The sequence below is a fragment of the Chiloscyllium plagiosum genome, unplaced genomic scaffold (assembly GCF_037043375.1).
Source record: "Chiloscyllium plagiosum isolate Xiang-an unplaced genomic scaffold, Cpla_swu_hap1 HiC_scaffold_7, whole genome shotgun sequence".
Taxonomy (NCBI): domain Eukaryota; kingdom Metazoa; phylum Chordata; class Chondrichthyes; order Orectolobiformes; family Hemiscylliidae; genus Chiloscyllium; species Chiloscyllium plagiosum.
In genome coordinates, this window is record NW_028270145.1 from 92389177 (window position 1) to 92401743 (window position 12567).

The 12567-nt window shown below is 41.4% G+C and overlaps 1 protein-coding gene across 4 annotated transcripts in view; it reads left to right on the top strand.

Annotated features, from left to right (window-relative positions):
* Window positions 1–12567, top strand: part of lypd6b (LY6/PLAUR domain containing 6B) — a 192140-nt gene that overhangs the window by 20112 nt on the left and 159461 nt on the right. The window contains exon 2 of one of the 4 annotated variants that reach the window (XM_043694137.2): window positions 8591–8650. The exons of the other annotated variants lie outside the window; for them this stretch is intronic. The gene's annotated coding sequence lies outside the window, so the exon portion shown is untranslated. The remainder of the gene's footprint in view (window positions 1–8590; window positions 8651–12567) is intronic. 4 annotated transcript variants of the gene reach the window in all.

Sequence of the window (12567 nt, forward strand, 5' to 3'; positions counted from 1 at the left end):
ACATCTGACCATTACCAAGCACCCACAGTTCCATTGACTGACTATAACAGGAACCCTGACTGTCAGCAACCCCCTTGCATGAAGTCTACTCTTCTTCAACTTTTGGTTTACACGCATCCAATGTGTTTGTTGTGCCATAGGTATGTATTGACATAGCACTTTGCTGTACAGCAACATGTCTAACCCTTAACTAATGACTACTTTCAAGCTGCCTGGTTGTGTGTTTACGCTAAAGTGCAAGCCAAGCCAGAAGTATTGTGAACCTTTAAGTACAGCTGAGGGACAAAGCTCTAAAAGTCAAGGCAAAGCAGGGATGCTATGAACACCCAAGTAGGCACACAAAGGTAGAGCGCTAAAAGAGCAGCCTAGAGATGCACCTGGATACCTGTCTCTGAACACAAAGTGTCCTTGAAGCAGTATTCAAATGAAAGGTGCTACTGTGATCTAAAGCATGGCTGTGCAGAAGTGTACCGTAGGTGGATCAGAGACATGATGATGCAGAGAGTCTGGCAACTTGTCGGATGCCAGCATTTGTGAATGTGAAGTGCATGTGGCTGCAGCTCATGAAGCATGGACTGAGGCTTTGGTGCCAGCTGTCTGGACCTATAGCACTGATCTTGGCCCAGTCCTTAGACTGGGACTGTCTGACCTTGAATGCTACAAATGAACATCTGACCATAACCAAGCACCCACAGTTCCATTGATTGACTATAACAGGAACCCTGACTCTCTGGCCCAGAGCTTTTTTTAGATTACTTACAGTGTGGGAACAGCCCTTCGGCCCAACAAGTCCACACCGACCCTCCAAAGAGCAATCAACCCAGACCCATTCCCCTACATTTACCCCTTCACCAACACTACGGGCAATTTCGCATGGTCAGTTCACCTGACCTGCACATCTTTGGACTGTGGGAGGAAACCGGAGCACCCGGAGGAAACCCACGCAGACACGGGGAGAATGTGCAAACTCCACACAGACAGTTGCCTGAGGAGGGAATTGAACCCGGGTCTCTGGCGCTGTGAGGCAGCAGTGCTAACTACTGTGCCACCGTGCTGCCCATCTATGGGCCCTTCCACTTTGCCACAAGAACCCTTTTGTTGTATAGTATGGAAGAGTGTATGTTCATGTGGTGAGATAATGTAATAGTGAAGGTGATAATGAGTGATGATCAAGCAGCTTTCACTGTTCATAGAGACAATCATGTTTGAGATGTCTGAGATTTAGTTGTAAAATGCGATTGTTTAGTCTCAATGACCTTCATATTTATCTATTTTACCTGTCCTATTTACCTGATTTCCTTGCCTCCTCAGTGTCTGAAGTTTTAGAGCTGTACTCAATAATACCACAGATGCAATCTGTATTTTGAGAAGCAAGATGTTTTGTAGAAAAGGTACATCTTCCTAGTCAAATAGGTTAGTGGTACTCACAAAGATTGCAACAATTGTGGAAATGCCTCACTTTTTGAATAATGTAGGTAACAGATGTATCAAAGGAGATCTGTGTAAAAACTGAGGTCAGTCAAAACTCATTGTCTGTTGTCAAATCAGTGTTGTAGCTGCCTGAATAATTTGTCACTTATTCTTTGTATAGTTGTAATCAACCTGCTCAGAAACATTATTGCACACTTCTGGAGCAGCTGGGACATGAACTCTGGCCTCCTGGCTCAGAGGTCGGGACCTTGCCACTGCACCACATTCATTCACCCTATGCACCTTTATCTTCTTAAAAAATTAGAAGCAAAATTTTTATCAAATGTTTGATGGAAATCCAACTAAATTATTATTTGTTGCAAAGCATCTGACTAATTTCGTTATCCTGATATAATTACCGTACATTGTGACATTACCCATTGTGGCATTACCCACAATGAGCTGTTATGCTCTAATGATGAACATGAATATTCTTGTATGTTGTCTAAGGTAAAAACATTGGGCCAAATGATTTATATTTCTGTAAATTATGTGACTTACACTCACAATATTAGGATTATGGTTGCTATTCTCCAAAGTCAGCTTCATTTTATTCGGCACTCAGCAGACTTTGTTTATTTGTTGAATTTATGTTTATATTCATTGCTTTGCAACAATTTTATCGTCTGTTTTTTTTCCCTCATGCGCACAAATGTTAACCCAAGATTCATAAACCAATTTAGTTACGTTTAAAATTTTTCATGTCCAATTCCTGAGAAACATGTAGCATGTCAACCAGTTCCCAATTTACTTCCATTCCATTTATGCCCATGGTCACTGATCTGCATCCTTTCTGCAAATTCTGAGTCTTGGCATCCCACTTACTCACAAGATTGTAATGGAAAAATGCATCAAAAGGAAGAGTACTGCAGCTTTAAGTGAGTTGACTTATTGTAAAATGCATGTTTTGACTTTTCACAGTTTGAGGTTTTGCGGTTGACCTGCTGACAAAGCAATCAGTGTAAGTACTCTGCCATTTCAAGCGTAAACTGTACTATAGGAAGAAGGTACTAAAGCACACTTCCTAATTTCCTGGTCCCCCTCCCTCAAGTTGAAAGGGAAACCCTGCCCTCTATTATTTGTATCTGTTTTTAGTCTTTGCCTTCCACCTCTTTTCCCATCAAGTGGCTACATTTTCCACTGGAACACATTGCAGGTTAATCTGTAATAACCTCATGACTTTTAAAAAGTACATGGATGCACATTTGAAATGTCGGAACATTGAAGGCTATGGACCAAGTGCTAGAAAGTGGGAGCAGTCCTGATTTAGAGTAGTTTTTGTGGCACAGACTCACTGAATTGAAAGTTCTCTTCTGTACTGTATAATTCCATGAGATGCTGCTGGGATAAAGCTGACTATGGGTGCTGGGAGCCTTAAATGAAAAGTTTGCTTCTTTGAAAAACTGGACTGGAGTCCAGTCAATCAAGTGGTGACATTTTCTTTGGCTCCCTGATTGGAAGATTAGAATTTCAATACCCTAAGTGTTTTTAATCAAACTTTGCCAATTATCAATTTGATTTGCCATTCACAATATTCCAGACTTTTAATGAAAATGATAAGCATCACTGTTGCCTCAGAAATATTGAAGTATGACACCAAACTTGGAACAGTTTACCATAGCTTCTCACTTCTAATGCTACCATAAAAACAGAAAAGGCTGGAAATGCTCAGCAGGTCAGGCAGTGTCTGAGAGGAAAACGGAGCTAACCAGTTGAGGGCTTGGCTCTTTCAAGATGAACCCAGTTACACAGAGTTAAAATCAATCCCAGTGTGTTATCTTGATAACCCTTTTTCCAGAAATTCTGATGCTGTTGGATTTTTATCGGGACTCAAACCTGACATTTTACCAATTTCCCAATTAACTAATCTATCCACAGCTTTGATTCCACTTTAAGGATGGGCTGGGATGGTTGTTAACCAAAACTAGGTGCCAAAAATGTAAGGTAGTCACTAGACTAAAAATTCAGGGGAAACGTCTGACCCAGCTAGAAATGCGATCAGAGACATTATAGGATCAGTAAATGTAAGATATTACACATGTCAGGGGAGGGGTCTGATACGGCTTTCAAGTGACCCTGGAGCCTAAAGTTGGCATTACTGAATGATGCCTGCGGATAGACAGTCATACCTTCTATTGCATTAATCTTAATGGAGAGAAATTTTAACTCCTTTTTAGAGCTAACAGATGCATAACTGATAAGAGACTTTTATGAAAGCTTCTTCTCTCCTGAGTCCCCCAAAACTTGTAAAGGAATGTTACATGATTTAATAATTTTTAGTTACAGCTTGATATCATGTAACATTTATATTTAAGTCTTTCTGGCATACCAGAATTTTATTGGACAAAATTCATTTAATGTACTATATATACTATTTCTGAGACTAGACTACAGTTTTAATTTAAAAAGTCACCTTTTACGGGGCAATATTATGGAAGGGTTGAAATCCATTCTCTCTCGCCACTTTGTTTTTGTAGAGTTGCCAGGTCAGAGACTGTTTCTCCCAATCTCATCCCCAGAAATATAGCAAAATGGGCAAAAGGTCTGTGTACAAACAGGAGGAACTGAACAACCACCTTCAATAATGTGCTAGTCAATAATTTGCGCTATTAGATTTGCACAAGTGTGAGTTAGCCTTCATTGGTGACTGGGCGATGAACACAAGGTGTTTAGATTTTTGACTAACTGTCAGGATTAAACCTCTCTTTGAGTTGTCCGAGAAATGAATGATCTTTCTGACCAAAAACTGACAGTCAACTGTAAAATGAGATTGACCGGTACTTGAGTATATACGGTATAACGTTTTTTCTGATTCTGCTCAATGCCACTGGATACTCCTGAACACCAAAGAGAATTTATGCAGATTAATGCATGATAAATGACCCATCGACTGAACAAAAGAGTACTATTGATTTCAGTGAGCTTTCTGCTTATGTATGCAGCAAAATATTTGATACAAGGTGAGATTGATGGCTAGTAGACAAAGTTTTCAAAACTTCAAGAAATGAATTCAAAGCACCAAACTAGGGAGCACTATGATGAATGGATTTCAATGACAACTATTTTTCATAACAGAAAAATAGAAAAGTGCCTGTTTTTGAGGAACACAATGAGCCTTCCATTTCTGCTGATGTATTCAGTACAGAATTATGGAGTGCACTTGAGATCACATGGTTACTTTTCTCAGTAGTATATCAAAGTGTATTCTTCAATTTCATCAGTCATAGGCCATTTACACAACTGTTACATTATATAGACGTGTCTTGCCATTCAAGGGCAAGCTGTGATATTGATGTTACATTAATCTTTCAGAATCTACAAATGCCAAGGATTTAAATCCAACTCTTGTACTCACATAACCACCATGACAAGTGTTTGCTTGTTGACTTGACAGATTTGAAGGGAAAATGCAGAGTTTGCGGGTTTTTTGTAGTATTCTAAATTGTTCAATGCTCCTTGATTGCAAATTTCTAGTCAGCGATACTGTTTAATTTGGGATAGAAACATGCAGATTTTCTGTGGCATTCTTGTTTCAGAACAAGAGGAGAGTTATATTAAGAAACAGAGTACATTATTTAATAATGAAGGAAGTGTTTTAAGTAGACCCCACTTTCCTAATGGACTTAAATGGATTGCCTCAAGAAAAGCTGAGTGGAGTTTAATGTAACTTGTCTTTCACAGATATCACTATGGCAAGAGGAAGTCTAAAAGGCTGAAGGTTAAGGAATGGAGAGTATTGTTGAGCTGGAGGAGTGGTGAGGCCATGAAAAGTTTGGAAAAAGATCTATCTATCTATCTATCCATTCTATCATTGAAACATAAGAATTTTAAATTGAAAATAGAGTTATAGAGTCACACAGCATGGAAACAATCCCTTCCATCCAATTAATCCATTCTGTCCATGTTCCCAAACTAAACTAGTCCTATCTGCCTGCATTTGGCCCATATCCCTCCAAACCTTTCCTACTCATGAACTGATCCAAATGTCTTTTTAACATTGTAATTGTACCTGCATATACCACTTTGCCTGGCGGTTCATTGTATTTAAAACAGAGGTAGATACGTTCTTGATTGCCAAGGGGATCAAAGGTTACGATGAGAAAGTAGGAAAATGGGGTCGAAAATCATATCAGCCGCCATTGAATGGCGGAACAGACTCAATGGGCTGAATGGCCTAATTTCTGCTCCAATGTCTTATGGTCTTACAAAACCACTCTGTGTAAAAAAAAAAAGTTGCCCCCATGTCCTTTTTAAATCTTTCTTGTCTCGCCTTAAAAATATGTCAGCTATGGAAAAGACCCTTGACATTCACCTTATGATTCACCCCTCATGATTTTATAAACCTCCTATGCTCCATTGGAAAATGTCCCTGGCTTTCCTCTCTATTTTGACATCTCAAACCCTCCAGTCTCAGCATGATCCTGGTAAATCTCTTCTGAACACTCTCCACTTTAATAATATGCTTCCTAAAACAGGGTGACCAGAACTGCATTCTGTGCTCCAACAGAGGCCTCACCAATATCCTGTATAACTTCAACAGGCGTCACAACTCCTGTATTCAAATGCCTGAGCAATTGAGGCAAGCGTGCTAAATGCCTTCTTAACTAGCCTTAACCTATGATGCAAATTTCCAAGAATTATGTACCTAAACCTTTCAGCCTCTCTGTTCTACAACACTATCCAGGGAGTTCTGGGGAGGGTTGAAAAGTGTGGTGCTGGAAAAGCACAGCTGGTCAGGCAACATCCGAGGAGCAGGAGAGTCGACGTTTCAGGATTCCTGTTGAAGAGCTTATGCTCAAAACGTCAACTCTCCTGCTCCTCCGATGCTGCTGTGCTTTTCCAGCACCACAACTTTCGACTCTGATCTCCAGCATCTGCAGTCCTCACTTTCTCCTAGTTCTGGGGAGGGAGCTCATGTAGGTCACCTGGAAATGCTCTGTAAGGAGGATTTAGTGTTTAACAGGATATGTTTACCAGAGATTGAAAAGAGCTAAAGTTTATTGAGAGGAAATCATTGGAGTTGGCAAAGGATGAATGAGAGTTTCTGCTGGAGGTGAATTGAGGCAAATAGGCTGGCAATGTGATGGATGTGGAAATAGGCATTTAGATTCACTGCTAAGTGCAACTTGGAGCAAATAGGATAACAATGGCTGTTTGCAATTTTGAAACTGAGACAGTGTCCAAGAGAAGCAGTCCTTTCCACTGGTCTGTGGAATAAATGTGACATTGATGGTATCTTTGGCTGTGTCAAAGAGTACTGAGAGATCGAGCAAGTTGAAGTAGAAGAACACAGTAAGAGAATGCAATTAGTTATTTGTATTAGGCTATTGCAATACTTTGGCAGCATCATCAACCTAATTTGCAACATTGTGGATGGATTTGTGATCAGCTGGAAATTAGACAAACCATTCAAGAATGTTTGAAAGGAAAGACACGTTTTTGAATGGACAGTTGCTTGCAAGGACAGTATAGTGAATGCAGCAAGGTCAGGCAGGTGGACCTAATAGAATTTGAGTTCCCTAATTGGGGCTGTTAATGTGGTCCAATCAGGGAGCCCCAATTGAGATATACACAGGAGTGTCAGACATCCTGGTACTTTGAGAGCTGGCTCTGAGGGAGCTGGATCAGTGTCAAGGTCAGTCCATGTGTAAATAAATGGTGACTTGGTGATGGGCTACCAGCCTCTGGGGAGTTGTTTCAGATAGAGGTTTTTTTTAATTCACTCGTGGGATATGGGCATTGCTGGCTGGGCTAGTATTTAATGCTGATCTGGGGTTTCCCCGGAGGTGGTGATGGTGAGCTACCATTGTGCCACCACCTCTGCTGAATCTGTCCTGCTGGTGGGACAGTGGTGATGGTGTCTGGGACATACTGTTTAAGCTGTTATTTCATGAAAATGACTATGTGAACCTGTTGCTTAACTAACCTGTGAGACAGCTCTCCCAATTTTGACACTAGTCCCAAACGTTAGTGAGGAGGACTTTGCAGGGTTGACAGACTGTTTTTGCCTAAATCAACGCCAGATTTTTCATCCAATTTCATTTCTTTGTTAAGACTTCATTCTGATAATTCCAACTGAGTGGCTTGCCTGACCATTTTAGAGGGCAGTTGAGAATCAACCATATTACTGTGGGTCTGGAGTCACATATAGACCAGACCTGTTAAGGACAGCTGATTTCCTTTGCTGAAGGACCTTAGTGAATGGCACAGTGGTTAGCACTGCTGCCTCACAGCGCCAGAGACCTGGGTTCAATTCCCGCCTCAGGCGACTGACTGTGTGGAGTTTGCACATTCTCCCTGTGTCTGCGTGGGTTTTCTCCCACAGTCCAAAGGTGTGCAGGTCAGGTGAATTGGCCATGCGAAATTGCCCGTAGTATTAGGTGAAGGGGTGAATGTAGGGGAATGGGTCTGGGTGGGTTGCGCTTTGGTGGGTCGGTGTGGACTTGTTGGGCTGAAGGGCCTGTTTCCACACTATAAGTAATCTAAACCAGGTAGCCTTTCCCAAAAATTGGCAGTGGGTTTCATGGTTATCATTAGACGCTTAATTTCAGATTTTTATTGAATTCAAATTCAATGGCATGATTCAAACCCAGGTCCCCAAGACCTTAACTGAGTTTCTGGATTAATAGTCTAGTGATAATACAACTAAGATGTTGCCTCTGTCTGAGATGGTGAGATTTTGGAGAAATGGGGTAATAAAAAGGGCATCATAGGTGCAGGCAAATAAGTGATTAAATGAATCATGGACTGCAGAACTGCAATAACAATTGGTCAGAGGCTTGTAATGCATTTCATGAAGTTGGGATGTCATAAACGACTTTATGATGGCATACTGTGGTAAACGATCTTCTTTAATGATAATTGAGAAATACATTTAACCAAGGCACAGATTTTCCTTTAATGTTTTCTGAATTATACAAAGACATTTTCTGTATCTCTGACAGGGTGGGCAAAATCTCAGATTAATGTTTGCTCCCAAGAAGTGCAATAGAGTATCATGTGACAACCTTAATGTAACTTATACAACTTGGTTGAAAATGAATCCGATCTTAAAAAAGAATCTGTGTCAAATTGAAAGCTGACTATGCTAAATTATCTTTTTCTTATTCCTACATTATAGTGCTTACTCAGGAGCTTTGAATCCTCTTGAGTCGAAGGGCTGAGGAAGATATACTTGAAGGTACTTAGTTCAGTACTGCATGTCACTAATCCCACTTTCAGTGATAAGACAAGTATGGCATTATGTGCTCCTTTCAAGTAACAATTTCAGGCAAATCCATGCTAATTTAATATTACCAATTTGATGAAATTGACAGTTATCAGGAGTAAAATTTTATTTTAATGACAAGATGGAAACCTGGAGGTAAGCCAGATTGCTTCTTCCCATTGAGCAAAATTTTGAAGTAGAGATAGTCATTTTAAGGCTTGCATGTGGCTTGTGTTCAATTAAAACAACATTTTAACAATTCAATTCACACGCTTTTGTTGGATAAGCCAAATAATTTTGTTTTCAGAGACTTCTATAATTACACCTATGATGGTATTTTACGAGTGATTATGGAGCCATAGAACCTCATCTCCTCCTCCCTGCCTTCATTAGCTTCCAGGCACATTGACAGAAGCCCTATTGCATCTCTAATTTCAGTCTTACTTGGACCCAAACATAGTTAGAGAACTGTGTTCATAAAGTCTGTACATTGTGGAAGCAGCCCATTAAGTCCAATCCAACACTCCAAACTGCATCCCACCCAGATCCAGCCCCCACCCCATCCCTGTAACCCTCTTTCCACCTATCCTGCACATCCGTGAACAATTTAGCATGGCCAATCCACCTAATTTGCACACCTTTGGACTGTGGGCAGAAACCAAAGCACCCAGAGGAAACCCACACAGACATGGGGAATTTGCACAGGCAGCCACCCGAGGCTGGAATCGAACCTGGGTCCCTGGTGCTGTGAAGCAGCAGTGCTAACCACTGAGCTACTGTGCTTCCCTGTGTTGTGTTCTGGATGTCTCAATTTAGGAGAGATATATTAGTCATGATTGAAAGGAGTGCAGCATAAAATTACCAGGTTTTGTTTTAGTTTGTTCAAGAGTTATGGACATTGCTGGCTGGGCCCACAAATATTGCTCTTTGCTAATTACTCCCTGAATTAAAAGGCTTGCTAGTACTATTTTATGAGGCAATTAATACTCAGTCACAATGCTGTGGTTCTGGCATAATATGAAGGCCAAAACACATAAGGATGATGGATTGCCTTACCTAGATTACATTAATAACCAGATAAGTTTTAGAAACATGGAAACTGATTAGATTCCCTACAGCATGGAAACAGGCCCTTCAGCCCAACCAGTCCACACCAACCCCCTGAAGAGTAACCCACCCAGACCAATTTCCTTCTGACTAATGCACCTAACACCATGGGCAACTTAGCATGGCCAATTCTCCTGACTTGTACATCTTTGGACTGTGGAAGGAAACCAGAGCACCCGAAGGAAACCCATGCAGACATGGGGAGAATGTGCAAACTCTACATAGACAGTCGCCTGAGGCTGGAATCGAACCTGGGACCCTGGTGCTGTGACACAGCAGTGCTAACCACTGAGCCACCGTGCCACCCCACAGTGTAAGCCATTCAGCCCCTTGAGGCCGCTTTGCTAATCATTATGATTAATCATCGAACTATTTATCCTGTTACCGCTAATCATCCAATTCAATATCCTGTTACCACTTTCTCTCCATAATCTTTGATCCTTTTAGCCCTAAGAACTATATCTAACTCCTTCATCCAAAACATTCTCTTTCCAAACCATTCAATTCTTTGGCCTTGACTGCTTTCTATGACAAAACTTTCCAGGATCAAGGATGTCTCTGAGAGGGTGCAGAATGTTCTCAGGGGTGAGAAGGGCCCTCAAGAGGTCATTGTCCACATTGGAACCAATGACATAGGAAGGGAAAAGGTTGAGATTCTGAAGGGAGATTACAGAGTTAGGCAGAAATTTAAAAAGGAGGTCCTCGAGAGTAGTAATATCTGGATTACTCCTGGTGCTATGAGCTGGTGAGGGCAGGAGTAGGAGGATAGAACAGATGAGTGCATGGCTGAGAGGCTGGTGTATGGGAGAAGGATTCACATTTTTGGATCATTGGAATCTCTTTTGGGGTAGAAGTGACCTGTACAAGAAGGACAGATTGCACCTAAATTGGGAGGGGACTAATATACTGGCAGGGAATTTTGCTAGAACTGCTTAGGAGGATTTAAGCTAGTAAAGTGGGGGCGTGGGACTCAGGAAGATAATGAGGAAAGAGATCAATCTGAGACTGGTACAGTTGAGAACAGAAGTGAGTCAAACAGTCAGGACAGGCAGGGACAAGGTAGGACTAATAAATTAAACTGCATTTATTTCAATGCAAGGGGCCTAACAGGGAAGGCTGATGAACTCAAGACATGGTTAGGAACATGGGACTGGGATATCATAGCAAATACAGAAACATGGCTCAGGGATAGGCAGGACTGGCAGCTTAATGTTCTGGGATTCAAATGCTACAGGAAGAATAGAAAGGGAGGCAAGAGAGGAGGGGGAGGGGTGGTTTTGATAAGGGATAGCATTACAGCTGTGCTGAGGGAGGATATTCCCGGAAATACATCCAGGGAAGTTATTTGGGTGGAACTGAGAAACAGAAAAGGGATGATTACCTTATTGGGATTGTATTATAGACCCCCCAGTAGTCAGAGAGAAATTGAGAAACAAATTTGGAAGGAGATCTCAGCTATCTGTAAGAATAATAGGCTGGTTATGGTGGGGGATTTTAACTTTCCAAACATAGACTGGGACTGCCATAGTGTTAAGAGTTTAGATGGAGAGGAATTTGTTAAGTGTGTACAAGAAAATTTTCTGATTCAGTATGTGGATGTACCTACTCGAGAAGGTGCAAAACTTGACCGATTCTTGGGAAATGAGGCAGGACAGGTGACTGAGGGTGTCAGTGGGGGAGCACCTTGGGGCCAGTGACCATAATTCTATTAGATTTAAAGTAGTGATGGAAAATAATGGACCAGATCTAAAAGTTGAAGTTCTAAATTGGAGAAAAGCCAATTTTGATGGTATTAGGCAAGAACTTTCAAAAGCTGATTGGGGGTAGATGTTCACAGGTAAAGGGACAGCTGGAAAATGGGAAGCCTTTAGAAATGAGATAACAAGAATCCAGGGTAAGTATATTCCTGTCAGGGTGAAAGGAAAGGCTGGTAGGTATAGGGAATGCTGGATGACTAAAGAAATTGAGGGTTTGGCGAAGAAAAAGAAGGAAGCATATGTCAGGTACAGACAGGATGGATCGAGTGAATCCTTAGAGTATAAAGGAAGTAGGAGTATACTTGAGGGAAATCAGGAGGGCAAAAAGGGGATATGAGATAGCTTTGGCAAATAGAATTAAGGAGAATCCAAAGAGTTTTTATAAATACATTAAGGACAAAAGGATAACTAGGGAGAGAATAGGGCCCCTCAAAGATCAGCAAGGCAGCCTTTGTGTGGAGCCGCAGAAAATGGGGGAGATACTAAACGAGTATTTTGCATCAGTATTTACTGTGGATAAGGACATGGAAGATATAGAATGTCGGGAAATAGATGGTGACATCTTGCAAAATGTCCAGATTACAGAGGAGGAAGTGCTGGATGTCTTGAAACGGTTAAAGGTGGATAAATCCCCAGGACCTGATCAGGTGTACCCTAGAACTCTGTGAGAAACTAGAGAAGTGATTGCTGGGCCTCTTGCCAAGATATTTGTATCATCGATAGTCACAGGACAGGTGCCGGAAGACTGGAGGTTGGCAAACGTGGTGCCACTGTTTAAGAAAGGTGGTAAGGACGAGCCAGGGAACTATAGACCAGTGAGCCTGACCTTGGTGGTGGGCAAGTTGTTGGAGGGAATCCTGAGGGACAGGATGTACATGTATTTGGAAAGGCAAGGACTGATTAGAGATAGTCAACATGGCTTTGTGTGTGGGAAATCATGTCTCTCAAAATTGATTGAGTTTTTTGAAGAAGTAACAAAGAGGATTGATGAGAACAGAGCGCTGGACGTGGATGGACTTCAGATAG